At 45.2% G+C, this 14,618-nt stretch overlaps 1 long non-coding RNA gene across 3 annotated transcripts in view; it reads right to left on the reverse strand.

The window, feature by feature from the left end:
- Nucleotides 1-560: 560 nt before the first annotated feature.
- LOC124528085 (uncharacterized) overlaps nt 561-14,618 on the reverse strand; it is a 42,605-nt gene continuing 28,547 nt past the window's right edge. For 2 of the 3 annotated variants that reach the window (XR_006966078.1, XR_006966076.1), the window contains 2 exons: nt 10,060-10,102; nt 9,559-9,582 (listed from right to left, as the gene is read on the reverse strand). This is a non-coding gene — a long non-coding RNA (uncharacterized LOC124528085). Of the gene's footprint in view, nt 751-9,558; nt 9,583-10,059; nt 10,103-14,618 lie in introns of those variants that run through there. The other variant, XR_006966075.1, reaches the window with a different exon arrangement.

A 14,618-nucleotide genomic window follows, 5' to 3' on the forward strand; every position in this document is an offset into this window, starting at 1 on the left:
GAAGCCTTGCCCCATCCTTGCCATCTCGGGACACAGCACGTCAGGCCAAAACCAACCCGGATTATGGTTGGCCCGTGCCTTGTAATGATGCTGGGGAGCGCGTTGACCAGGATCTGCTGATGAGGTGATTCTGGTTTGCTCAAGCTCTCAGTGGTTTCATAGCTTGAGATGAGGACGTAATAGAACTTCCCAGCCTCACTTTCTGGGTGGGTTCCTGTTCATGTCTTCTTGCGATCTCATCAAACACTCCTAAGACTTCCTATGAATTATAAACCCCTCTATGAGCAAGAAGGGTTTCTGCTGCTTGTTACAGGAACCACAACAATGGCTTTAAAAGCAGGGTTTTAGGGGCGCCTGGGTGGCACAGTCGGTTAAGCGTCCGACTTCAGCCAGGTCACGATCTCGCGGTCCGTGAGTTCGAGCCCCGCGTCGGGCTCTGGGCTGATGGCTCAGAGCCTGGAGCCTGTTTCCAATTCTGTGTCTCCCTCTCTCTCTGCCCCTCCCCCATTCATGCTCTGTCTCTCTCTGTCCCAAAAATAAATAAACGTTGAAAAAAAAAATTAAAAAAAAAAGCAGGGTTTTATTTTTCATGTGTGGTGAGAGTCCTGGAGCCTGGCTGTTGGGGTGAGGTCAGCCGACTCCACGATGAGGTCGAGAGCAGCCCTCCTCACTTCTCAGTCACATGGGAGGCCACGCTGTAGAAAGGGGATTGAGTCCACCTTCTTCAAGGTAAAGAGGGCCCCCGAGCACCTGGAAAAGTAGGATATGTTAAGGAAGTTTGAAGGGAAGTGCTCTTGGGGAGGGAACAAACCATGCCTGCCATCTCCCCTCAATTGCCTTTCTTTCCCTTGTTGCCGGGACTTTTCGTTCTAACGAGCATCTCGTTAGTGTAAGAGGGACGATGATCCTGCTTCACTTCCTCGCTCCCGCTGCAGGCAGAGTGGCAACATGGAAGGACCGTGGGCTTCTGTGTCCAACCTTGGTGATAGTCCCAACGAGGCCATTTATAAACCAGTTGAACTAGGGCAAACGTCGTAAGTTCTTGGGCCTCATTTTCCATCAATGCCCATCTCACAGACTTGCTCAGAGGATTAAACCATGGTTATCTGACTCGATGCCTGGCATGTGGCAGGAGCTCGCTCAAGTGTCCCGGCAAGTTGGATTTATTACCACCCTCTCTGAGAAGGAGCCACATCGCTGCTACTCAATTCCTCAGGCTAATTTCACATTAAGAAGGAGGCAGGATTCCCTCCAGTCTGAACTGGCTCTGCTTAGAACAATAACATCATACCATCCGAATTAATTTAAACACAAAAATAAACTAAAACAATATGAATAACACAAATATGTATCTGCTTTAAACCCTCACATGGAGCTCAAATTGCTGATCGATGGATGGTGTGGCCTTGTTCGTGAAATAGCTAAGACAGGCTACACGCTTCTGTAATAATCTCTCCAGGATGGGGGGGAGCAAGCCGATCACTGTCCACGACAGTACTTGTATTGGTAAGCAGGCTTAGTGGCAGACAAGAGAATCCACGCTAAGAGTTTAAGAAGAGAGGGATTTATTACACAGTGTTAGGGAATTCACAGATTTTTCTGGGTTGGCCAGGAGCCAGGGTTAAGTGCTATGCCTCCAGGGACGAAACAGCCTGGAGAAACACCGAACCATAGCTTGGGACGGTTCTGGAGGAAAGCCCGCTGTTGCTGCTTTCCGCTGCTGGCCTCTGTGACACTAGGGCTAGGCCTTAAACCTTCCACCAGACCTGCAACCCGGAAAACCCAATGCCTCTGCCACAGTGCTCGCCATCAGATCTCATATACCGTGCACGCTGCTGCTACACGAGGTTCATTTCTGCCAGTCAGTTCCCACACATAGCGCATTTGCTTGGGGGAAACCAGACATCTAGATTCTTACTGCGGGGAGTCTAAGAAGCGTAATATTTTTTGGTCGTATAGTAGAGGGCAGTCATGCCAGCCATGGAAAGGTTTGAGTAAGCAATATCTGGCACAGAGCACAAGTTCACTTCCAAGTCCCCTCCCACTCAGACTCAGTGGCTCCCTGCAGATTGTGCCCATGGAACTTCGCACATGTTCCAGATATCGCCCCAATTACGTTTAGTCATCATTATTTGTTCCTACAAAGGTCTTCCTTGTTCAATCGAGTCATGGAGTGGTGGGGAACACGTGGAATTTCGAGTTAGAATTGCGTGCAAATATCAGATTTGCTATTTACTAACTCTTTAACTTCGAAGGAAATCGACTGACATCCCTGAACACTAATATCTCTATTTGGAGGATATGGTGTGATCCCCACGACAGAGGCTAGTCACAGAGAGCACAGAGTGAAGTGACTAACTGAATCACGGATACATGACATGAGCTCAAGAGATGGAAAGATTTTCTACATTTTCTAATCATTAAGAACAGAAATCGTTTTACTTCACTTCAAATTTATGTCTCCAAGTAATTTATATTTGGTATCTGCTATATGCCAGGAGTTCTGTGAGGTACTAAGATTATACCAATGAACAGGAATCTCACAAACACTCATCATAGGTGGGAAGAGGGACACCGTGCAAGGTGACAATGTGTGGTGAAGGAGGGGTTGATCTTTCAGGAGGAGGGAGGAAGCCCAGGAAGATTTCACAACTCAACACGTGAGTTGGATTCTAAAGGTCATGTGGGAACCCAGGTAGAGCAGGGGAGAGGAAGGCAATCTGATAGCAGTAACAGTAATCTGAGGGTATTTGGAATGAGCAAGTGGTTCACAGACTATGTTTCAGGAAGCACTAGATGACACTGAAAATCAAGGTTAGGGCCCTACTGTGAAAGGTTTTGTGTGCTAAACTAGGGAAGTTGGATTTAACCTTGTAGTGAATGGGGTATCATGAAAAATTAAGCAGAATAATGATGGGTTCCATTTGCACAGCTGTGAACGTCTGATATAATAAGGAGGATGGAAGAAGCAGGTAGACCAGTTAGCCGGCTAAGAGAAACAGTCGATATTATGTCACAGGTGAGAGATTGATGATGATGATGATGATGATGACAACGATGATGATGAGAGTCTGAACTCATACAGAAAGCAATGACAAACACGGAGTCGGTGAAAACTAGTTAGGAGACAGAACTTCTGAGACTGGGTACCTAGTTGGATGTGGAAGACCATGGGGATTGTGACACTATAGTTTAAGGAAGAGAAAATTTGAAGGAAGGGAGCTGTTTTCAACATTTTAATGTGCCCTGGCATATACAGGTTGATGTGCTCAATAAGGCGGCAGACCTATGGGTCTAAAAGTAGAAAGAGGGACAAGAATAGATGTAGAGGTCTCGCTGGCATATGGAAATAACAGCCGTAGCAACTGATGTAAAGAAGTTCAAGCCAGAGGAGAGTAGAGATCCCAATAAAGCCAGTTTGTACGTTGTGCACAGCAGTGTGCTGGTAAATCTTAGCAACAGTTTCTCTGGGGAGAAATGTCTTCATTTTTAGTATTTGCTGGTTTCCATAATGTAAATATTCCCACCAAAGCCAATTTCCAGCGGCCGGTGTGGCATCACTGAACAGGAAGTTGGGAAGAGAAGTACATAGTTGGCTCTCATGAGCTGGGACAACCCATTACACACACCACTACTTGTGCAGGTTACACCTCATGCAGGGGTGCTTGTCAAAGGGAGGCAGGGCTGGCATCCATTCAAGTCTACCCAAGAAACCAGCTGTTGTAGGGATGCTGCTTACGCAGGGGGCACATTATTCTACTCTGTTTACCCAGACAGTTCATCGTTTTCTAATTCTGAACCCAGAATCCAAGAAAGCTAAGGATAGAGCTTTGAGGAACACCAGAATTTATACAATGGAGAAAGAAGATGCACCAAAATGAAATAAAACAAGAAGAGTGGGCAGAGACGGCTCAAATCTAAGCATGCCCCCTTTCTAGCTGGACGACCTTGGGCAAGTTACTTTACCTCTCTGCAACTCAGTTTCATTATTTAAAAAAATTGTGGGAAAATACACCTAGCATAAAATTTAACATCTTAACCCATTTTTTTAAGCATACAGTTCAGTGGCATTAAATACATTCACGTTGTCATGCTACGTCACCACCATATACCCACAGAACTCTTATCCTCTTGCAAAACAGAAACTCTGTACCCATTAAACACTAACTCTCCATTCCCTTTCCCTGGCCCTTGTCAACCACCATCCTGCTTTTTTGTCTTGATGAGTTGGATTATTCTAGAGACCTCATAAAAGTGGAATTATACAGTTAATGTCATTATTTTAAAAATGAGAATAACAATACCTTCTTTGTAAGGTGATTGTGAAGATTCCAACTAAATGCAGAAAGCATTTCACACATGCCTAGAGAAAGCTCAGATATCATTTTTCATATGTTAAAGATGATGGTTAGATAATTATGGGAGACACAAGGATGAGTATCTGCCTTCAAGTACCTGCTTTCAAGGTCCCTGCCTTCAAGGACTTTCAGTTCAGTAGGAAAGATTTCATATTTTCAAGTAACTATTAGTCAGAAAATGAAAACAATTTTAAAGTGCTGACAATGTTCTTTGGGAAGTTGTAAAAGGAAGATATTTCTGGCTAAGAAGATCTGTGAAAACTTCCCAGAAAAGGAAGAATTTCTTTGAAGGATTTGGTCCAATGGAAAGTGAAAGGGACACTCTGTGAAGAGGGATTGCACATGCAAGGACACTGTATCAGTCAGCTTGGGCTGTGTAACAAAGTACCACAGACTGGGAGGTTTTACGACAGACATTTATGTCCTCACGGTTCTGGAGCCTCGAAACCTAAGGTCCAAGTGCCAGCATGGTAGGGCTGGTGACAGCTCTCTTTATGGCTTATGGATGGCAGCCTTCTCTCCATGTCCTCATGGGGAGGAGAATGGGCTCTCTGGTGTCTCTTCTTTTGATATAAGGACAATAATCTAATTGGTAATCTAATCTATATGATCTCATTTAACCTTTTCTTTATAGAACCCATCTCTAAATACTACCACACTGGGACTCGGGGCCTCAACATATGAATTTTGAGAGGACACAGTCAGTCCATAATAGGCATGGGAGTGGAAAAATACCTTTATAGGGAACATTCAGTGATATGGTTTGGATGGAGCATATGGGGGTTGAAGGTAGAGGCATGGAGAAACAAAATTATACCTGGGGATCGTGTTGGAGACTGAAGAAGGCCTGGAATGGCAGCTAAGATTTATAAAGCGTACTTGGTCTACAGCAGGGAGTTTCTGAAGGTTTTGAACTAGGAAGTTGCAAGGTCAGAACTGTGCCTTGGGAAGATGATTTTGGCAGTGGGGGATTTTACCGCCGCTCCTGCCTGTATTATCTTGGAGCAGAGAAGGAAGTGTCAGCACTAACAGGTTAAAAAGCTAGCTCAGAATCTCCCGACCAGACCTTTCGAGTTGCTTCCCTGAATGCCAGTTGGTTAACTGGTAAGGAAGGAACATGCGCGTTGGGGGCACAGGCCCTGGGAAGCTCTTGTGAAAAATCAGTAGAGGGGCATCTTCCTTGGACCTCCCTCAACCAACACTTTCCAAGCATCAGTCAACCCAGAGCAAAACAATCCCCTTTACTTCAGCAAAAAGGTTTTGAATAGCAGCTATGGATCTACCGACCAAAATAACTTAGTTTCTTGCTGACTGCTGAATACACAGCACAGCTACCTGATCTCGCCATGCATGAAGGAAGTATCTAGTTCTCCGAGTTGGAAATCGTCAAATCTCAATTAGAGAGCTCTACAGGGCAAGATTACAGAACGGAATGCCTCCTCCCCCCCCCCCGGGGGGAAAGTTCTCGTCAGCCTCTTGAGGCAATAGGTCCCAGCAGCCACCGCGGACAGCGACTAAAAATAGCCACAGTATAAAACCCCAGTCCCGGGACCTCTGGAGGAAACAGTTCGCCCAGAAAAGAAGCACAGGCTGAGATAAAGCGTTGCCTGGTGTTTCATAACACACATCACCAGATGTGATGTGTGCCCTGAAACCACTAATGCTGACCTCACCAGTTAAAGTGGATTTACTGGGTGGGAGCGAAGGCCCTTTTCTAACCACGACAGGCTCGGAGATTATCTAGTGGAAGCCCTCAGTTTACAAGTGAGAACAGTGAGGTGGTCCTTGCTCAGCACCACATCCCTCTTCCATCTGGGCACTTTCCTCCTTTCTTCGGCGCAACAAACACTCACTGGGCTCAATCCCTCGCTTGATTCAGTGTCCGGTGTTACCTCCTCACCGTCCAAGCCGGCGGCACCTCCTGTTGCCCAGTTCCCTTGTCTTCTTGTTTCCTTTCCACCCCTGGCATTGCACTTCGCTGTTTTTGCCTGTGCTGCTAGGATGCTGGCCAGCTCCAGGGGCAGGGGCTTTGCCTATCTGGGGTCTGGCACAGGAATGGCCGTACGGAGTGTGTGGTGTGTCAGGCAGGGCCCTGCTGTCTGTATTCTCCAAACCTTCCATAACTCCGATTAGTTGGACGTTGTCCCTTCCGGGTTTGGCCTCTGTTTCTTGTTTTTTCTCTCACATTATCTGTCTCTCTCTGTTTGCCTCTATGTTCTGAAAGATTTTCTTTATTTTGCAGCTCTATTTGATTTTTTATTTTTGGCAGATATGTTTTTTAAAAAATTTTTTTTATATTTTACTATTTTTGAGAGAGAGAGAGAGAGAGAGAGAGAGAGAGAGAATCGGAAGCAGGCTACAGGCTCTGAGCTGTTAGTACAGAGTCCGATGCGGGGCTCGCACTCACCAACCGCGAGAACACGACCTGAACTCAAGTCGGCCGCTTAACTGACTAAGCCACCCAGGCGCCCCAGCAGATACATTTTTAATTCCTAATAATTCTGGCCTTATTTTCTAATTGGTCCTTTGTCAAAGGGTCCCATGCCACCTTATGAAGGCAGAGAGACAGAGGAAGTCAAATCAACCAACCTCACTTCAGGGTGAGCAGGAAGGGAGCGGATTTCCAAACGCCAGAGTGAGCAAGGCTTTACCCCGGTGCTGCCATGCCCATACCGTGAAGCTTGAGCTCTCCCCCTGCTCATCAGATGGCTTCCTGAGAAGAACCTTCCATTTAGAGCCTGGAGGTAAATGTCACCTCCAGCTGGGGGAGGCATTTGGCTGTCATCCAGTGTGGTTGTTCCAAGACAGACTTTGAATGAGTCACTCCACTTGAACCCCACATTGCGCTTCCCACCCACTGGCCATGTGCTAGTCTACTGTTTCTCCAGGGTCCTGGCAGGAAGCATGGTCCCCACCTCCTCTGTAGCCCCCTTGGGATTTATTCTGGGCAATAGCTTTCTGTGTCCCCTATCATCCGTTGGCATGCTCCTAGCTGCCTTCTACAAGTATGTCTACATCCCTTGTCTGTTAGTGACTTTGTCCATTTTCTTTATTCTTGTGAGAATTTGTCTTTTTCATACTTTCATATATTGCTTCTCAGCAGGAGGGTCTCAGGAGGGTCTGTGGGCAGAAATGTGCCAGTAATACTTCATGCACAAAGGGTTCTAAATATAAACATAACATAATTGGTTTGACTGCAAGATTTTCTTTTTTTCAGGGAAATCTCATCATGCTAGTCTTTCATGAAGTACATGGTGGAAAATACTGGATTACTTTCTGGTATCACATTAGCCCTGGGACCTGGATGTGTGAGACGTTAACCATGTTTACTGAATGCTTGTGCAGAAAGAGGCCGAACATATGGGTCCTAAATACCACCTCACCCCACCCAAAGAATAGACCCACTTCACAGCCCGGATGCCTAAGCTCAGAGAGTGACTATAGTGGAAAGAAAACATAGGCTGAATTCATTGCTAACCGAGTGCTATTAGTCAAATGAATGTACCTGAGTCCCAATTTCCATATCTCTGATGTAAGAATAATATATACTCTTCCTACTTGGTAAGGTAACCGTGGGTATCAAAAGAAGATATAGGAGACAGTATTGTGTACAATGTAAAACACTAACCAAATACAAGGGATTGCTGTTGTGAGATTCAGCTGACATGTCACAGGAGTTACAGCATGAAAGGGAAAGCCATTCGAGCATTCTCTAAGCATATCACATGGCTGGTTACCCCATCACCCTACATTTATAGATGTCCCCAGCCACGGGTCACAGGGAGGAGCACTTAGAAAAAAAGGAGAGGAACCCCAACCCAATAATTCGTCCCCAATCATACTGATATAATGGTAGAGGCAGAGCTAGCAAGCAGGTCTGAAATAACTCAGTCCCACAAACACCGACTGAGCCTCCAGCATGGGTTTGCCATGCCGTCAAGGGGCTGGAGCATGGTTTCAACGCGGAAGAAGCTCGCAAGTGCTCAGAGGAGAGAGTAACAGCCATCACTAGTGCAGAGGTGACAATTATTGAATAGGTTGTTCAGTGAAGTGCTCTAGGAGTTCAGAGAAAGAGCCTTTGTTGATAGCTGAGACAGAAACGTTTTTGGTAGTTGGTATTTGCCATTTTCAGAAATTCTACCTCTTCATCTCAAAGACGCCTCAATGAGATTATGTATATTACACACACACACACTTTTACATACAGATATAAAATACAGTAAAACCTCGGAATGCGAGTAACTTGCTCTGCGAGTGTTTCGCAAGACGAGCAAACGTTTCTAATAAATTTTAACTCCATAAACGAGAGACGTCTTACAATACGAGTAGTATGCGACGTCACAGAATCACAACTGAGCCAATGGTTCTTGAAATTCACTTTGATATACAAGTGCTTTGGATTACAAGCACGTTTCTGGAGTGAATTATGCTAGCAAACCAAGGTTTTACTGCATATACTTTTGATTTTTATATACATATATACTATGTATGATTTAGGGAGGCTGTCACTCTTTTCTTCTTCTTTTTGGTTATTTTTAGAATACTTTGGGATCTATATACAGATGCAAGTGGAAGAATCTGCTGCAAATGTCAAAGACAGTTTTTGACCTTAAGAGCTTTAGGAGAAAGGGGGACCTACTAGGAGAGGGCATTCTGCCTGAAATATATTGGCTGCCACCTAAGCCAAAGTGCCTCAGAGCCCGTACATTCCTTTCATGGCGAGGAAGTAGAAAACACCCATTTTCCTGGCAACAATATTTACTTACTATTGAAATATTATCCTTGTGTTTGGAAGGTTGATGCATCTATCAGTATTTTCATTTCTAAAATTTATAGAGCAGTAAATTGGTCTGGCCTCTGCTAGTAACTCTGCCCTCAGATGGAATGATTCAATCTTGGCAATTAGCGGGCACTGTCTCCCATTAGCAGGAGTAATGACACGATGCGGTTGAATATCTCAGGATGCCAAGTTTATTTGGTGTTTGGACCGATGGCATACTCTCTTGGCTTCCATCTCTTAGAAGATCTTTTTTTAAAACATCTCCCCAGGGGCGCCTGGGTGGCGCAGTTGGTTGAGCGGCCGACTTCAGCCAGGTCACGATCTCACGGTCCGTGAGTTCGAGCCCCGCATCGGGCTCTGGGCTGATGGCTCAGAGCCTGGAGCCTGTTTCCGATTCTGTGTCTCCCTCTCTCTGCCCTTCCCCCGTTCATGCTCTGTCTCTCTCTGTCCCAAAAATAAATAAACGTTGAAAAAAAAATTTTTTTTAAAAATAAATAAAACATCTCCCCATTTTATTTATGTTAGAAAATTCGATTTAACCAAAGAACTAGGGCCAGAGCACAGAGCATTCAACAGCACAAGGGCCAGTTAGACCACTCTGCAGTAGTCCACAATGTGAGGACAGTTATCTCCAGTTGAGTAGATGAGCTTTGGTGGCTCTGCATAGGGATATGGTCCCGGGGACTCACAGGGACCCAGAGGGATGTAGACAGGGATCAAGGGGCAACTAAAAAACCAGCCTGCTAACATCCATGTGGCTCAAAAATGGTTTGCTGTTGAGGATACATACAGCCAATAGCCATGGTGCGATCTCCTAAGATTGGTGATTATTTCCAAAAGCATACCCCACAGAACACTGTTTCCTTGACATAGTCCACAAAAAAATGGATCCTATGGCTAAAGAACTTTGAGAAAAATTACCCACGATTTCCTCCTCTTACAGATTCGCAGCACACATTGGCCTCTGAAAGGAGCAAAGAAATCAGTCAAGAAAACTTGAACTTGTAGAAACCAGCATGTCTCAACATTTTGGAAAGAGTAACTATAACCTTCCATACGGTGGAATCCATGTGTCCTAAACTTTCTGACTGAGGCTATTAACACAGCACAGCAAAAACTAATTTGATGACAGGGGCACCTGGGGGGCTCAGTTGGTTGAGCATCCAACTTTGGCTCAGGTCATGATCTTGTGGTTTGTGAGTTTGAGCCCCGCACTGGGCTCTCTGCTGTCAGCACAGAGCCCACTTAGGATCCTCTATCCCCCTCTCTCCGTGCCCCTCCCCCATTTGCACGCTCTCACTCTCTCTCTCTCAAAAATAAATAAATCTTAAAAAAATTACTTTTATGACAAAGAAGAGACAATTTGAGTCTGTATGAAATCTATAGTTTTGCCCCTGAGATGATTTAGCCAACCCAGTGCTTTGCCACTTGTTGAAATTTCTTCCCGTTCCTAGAACCAGCTTGATGGCTTTTGCCTGGACCTGAAGGTTCTATTGAAACTAGGACTCATACCTGTGTCTGTTGGCCTCCAAAGCCCAGATTTTTTTTAATTTTTTTTTAACGTTTATTTATTTTTGAGACAGAGAGAGACAGAGCATGAACGGGGGAGGGTCAGAGAGAGGGAGACACAGAATCTGAAACAGGCTCCAGGCTCTGAGCTGTCAGCACAGAGCCTGACGCGGGGCTCGAACTCACGGACTGCGAAATCATGACCTGAGCTGAAGTCGGCCGCTTAACCGACTGAGCCACCCAGGTGCCCCCAAAGCCCAGATTTTTAACTGTGTGTTGTTCTACTTGATATATGAGTGCACTTAAACTCCTTCTCTCTGAAGATAATTCAATAGTTGGGGGAATCTCATTGTCTTCTGTTACCCAACGTCCCCTGCCTGCTAGAAATGAAAAAAGAAACGAGAGAGAAGGAAGAAGGGAGGGAAGGAGGGAGGCAGGGAAGGAGGGAGGAGTAAGTTCTTGTAGAAGCATAGGTAAGATTTAGCCACAGGAATACTTTTGGGCACTTGTAACATTTGTTTGCTTATCATTGTCACAACTCCCAGGGAGATGTTATGCTTGGCCATACGTTTAAGACATCATTGTTTGAAAGATGACAAACGTGTATCTCCCCAGGATGGGGAAAGGGTGGCAAGATGACTGTGAGTGAGATGGCCCAGGTTTAGCCTCCAAAGATTTTCCGGTGGAGCAGCCTCTAAGCCTCTAAGCCTTCTCAGCCTGCATTTGCAAAGCAAAATGCAGCAAGAGTGTAGCTGGCTAACCTGTACCAAACCTACCTTTCCCTAGGGGTTGCAGGGTTATTGATACAGGAGGCCTTTAGGAAAGTGCTTTTGAACAGCAGCCTTCTTTGTTTTCCTCCCTTGTCTCTGCCCACTCGGAGTTTTAAATTCGCAAATTTGAATTCTCAGATTATGTACGCCCTCTACCAGGTGAGGAGAGCTCATTTTCCCTGCTGTTGTGATGGTCTAGAGCGTGAATTCCTATGGCTAAGCCACCATGGTGTGACCGACTGAGCATTTCCGGCTCTCTGCCCGTTCTTCCCCCGAGAGGCATAGAGCACCTGATCAAGGAATAGGTTAGACTCTTCCAAGCTGTCCCCACTGCCAGCCTGAACTCCTTTTCCAAGCAAGGAGGGGGGGAGGAGGGGAGGAGAGGAGGGGGGGGGAAGATTCTGTCCTGCGCTTAGGTTCCAGGAATTGAACTGGAAAAACAGAGCCGAGGGTGAGCAGAGCTGAGTGGGGGACAGCAGGTAGCAGCGAAGATGGAATTTGGAATAAGGAGGCAAAGAGTCTTGGGAAGGAGATGTAAGCCAGATGGGAGGCCAAGGAGCCCACAGAGAGGCCATTTGAACTTGGGAGGGTGGAGAAGAGGCAGAGTACGAAAATATGCTCGTGGCAAGGGTTAGGTGAGGGGCAGGGGCGGATCTAGGTTTCCTGGGGCCCGAAGCTAGGGCAATCAAGGAGCCTTCCTAACAAACGGTTATACAATTATGAATATAACATTAGACACGGAAGCGAATATTCATTTGCAGTGAGAAAACGAATCAAATTACCAACTTAAAAAAGCTGTCAAGGGGATGCCTGGGTGGCTCAGTCGGTTGAGCGTCCGACTTCGGCTCAGGTCGTGATCTCACAGTCCGTGAATTCGAGCCCCACGTCGGGCTCTGTGCTGACAGCTCAGAGCCTGGAGCCTGTTTCAGATTCTGTGTCTCCCTCTCTCTCTGACCCTCCCCCATTCATGCTCTCTCTCTGTCTCAAAAATAAATAAACATTAAAAAAAATTTTTTTTTAAAAGCTGTCAAATACCACAAATATCAGAAATCCAGAAAAGTGACTTACTGTTTTATTAAGTACCTACCACCCTTCTCCAACACTTTCTCCCCCTGCGGTTTTTGGACTACATACACTTTGATCGTTTCTCCATTTTACAATCTTGTAATATACTTTTTGATAAGACAGGAGAAAGATAATTTCTCCACTAATGCAATTATCACTGTTTAATTTTTAGAATTGGGAGTTACAAAAATGTAATTACTTATAGAACTACTACAAGTTGATAAACTATAAATATATAAAGTGTATTTGGGGTACTTCCCCTTAAAAACGTACAGTGCCTTTATTACTGTATATGCTGCATGACTGAGTATACTTCTGATAGGAGAGAACTTCTGTTTTGAATAAGCATTGGTAAGAACCAAACCCTCTGCTTGCACTTTTCCATATCTGGTAACTGGGAGAATTCTCTACAGACTAGCTTCTGGTTACCTATATTTCAAACCTGGACTCTCTTCTTTGATACACATACGTCTAGTGCCTAGTGCCGTGGGACACATTTATATTGCACTAGACCCCTGACCTTGCTCCTTTAGGTCAGCACAATGGATGGCAAGATTATTACCAGAAATCAGTCCTTCATGAGGCCATCTAACAACAACATCATTATTACCAGAAACGACTTAGAACCACACAAATATATCCCACTGAACCCAAACTAAATATATTCTTCAATTGAACTTTCCATTTTGTGAAGTCCCCAAAATGCCCAGGGCCGCTCCAATATAATCTTTTTTAAATATTTATTTATTTATTTATTTATTTATGAGAGAGAGTGAGAGAAATTGAGAGAAAGAAAGAGAGAGAGCAGGAAGGGGCAGAGGGAGAGGGAGGGAGAGAATCTTAAGTAGGCTCCATGCAACTCGGATCCCAACATGGGGCTCCATCTCATGACCGTGAAGTTATGACCTAGGCTGAAATCAAGAGTCAGACACTTAACCAACTGAGCCATCCAGGCACTCCCAATATAATCTTATACTAAAGAAAATATGATGGAGGTGAGGTTGCAATGGAAGGAGACACTAGTCCTAACTAATTGCTGCTTGAATATCTCTTGATTGCAAGTTTGACAAAAACAAATGATTATGTGAACTCTATCATAGGTCCTTTTCTAAACCTTGGAAGGAACCAGTGCAAGGGAGGGGATCAAGGATCTTGAGGTTTATTAATGTCACAATCAACCCTGCTTGGGTTAGGTCAGAGGGTTGGTTCCAAGCAACTTCCAATACCAATTGGGTATTTAGACACAGATTGGTCAGTCCTGACCTTTCAACAGTCTTACCCATGAAGGCTGAGCCATCCCGGACTCCACACTTCCTCCGGGCATGTGGTAAGGAAGGGCACCAGGCTCTGTGATATCTGTCAGGAACACCCACCTCCTGTGTGTTAGACTTCACTGCCACATGCTTCCATTTAAGGAAGCCACTGATAACAGAAGGACACTGCCTCTACTCTAAATGGACTGTGTTTCAAAGCACCTTTATAAAAAATCAGCATGGGGTATACACCCAACTGGAAGGGAAAAATCAGTGTTGAGGTAAGAAATGAGGTCTCTGGGGACCACACTGATGACCACGCAGGCTCCAGCAGAGGGTCTGCTTCCAGGACAGGAACACCAGGTGATCAGACATTAAAGAGGCTTTTGACCTTCGCTACCTTCTTAGTGCCATTCGTGAGCAGTCAGGTTGTTTGGGAGCAAACGTGCTAAACCTTCATCATGTTTCTTTTGTTTCCATTGAGGTAGAGTTGATGAGCTGGTCTCGCTGATAAGTTTACTTTAACTAGGGAGATCTTCAGGTGAGGCAGACAAGATAGCAACGGAGGATATCGGAGGAGAAAGTAACCTTAGAGATTATTTTCATTGCACAGTGGAGGGAATTAAAGTCCCAATGGGCAAAATGACATATCAGAGTTAAGGAAATTGGTACACACAGGTAAAGGAGACCAGTTTTATCCATGGAAGCCAAGTCCACTTTGTTTCTTTACCTCTAAAGAAAACTGTGGTTTTCTTGAAATCCTAGTGGAGAAGATGGTTCAGGAAACTAAGGAATAATTCTGGCACCCTCCCCTCAGCTCCCACCCTAACCCCCACTCCCACCTACGTCCCCCAAAGTGTCTACACCTGCCTGTACACAGAGT

This window comes from Lynx rufus, unplaced genomic scaffold (assembly GCF_022079265.1).
Source record: "Lynx rufus isolate CCGP_SWC_20201006 ecotype Redwood Valley unplaced genomic scaffold, mLynRuf1.p SCAF_6, whole genome shotgun sequence".
Classification (NCBI taxonomy): Eukaryota; Metazoa; Chordata; class Mammalia; order Carnivora; family Felidae; genus Lynx; species Lynx rufus.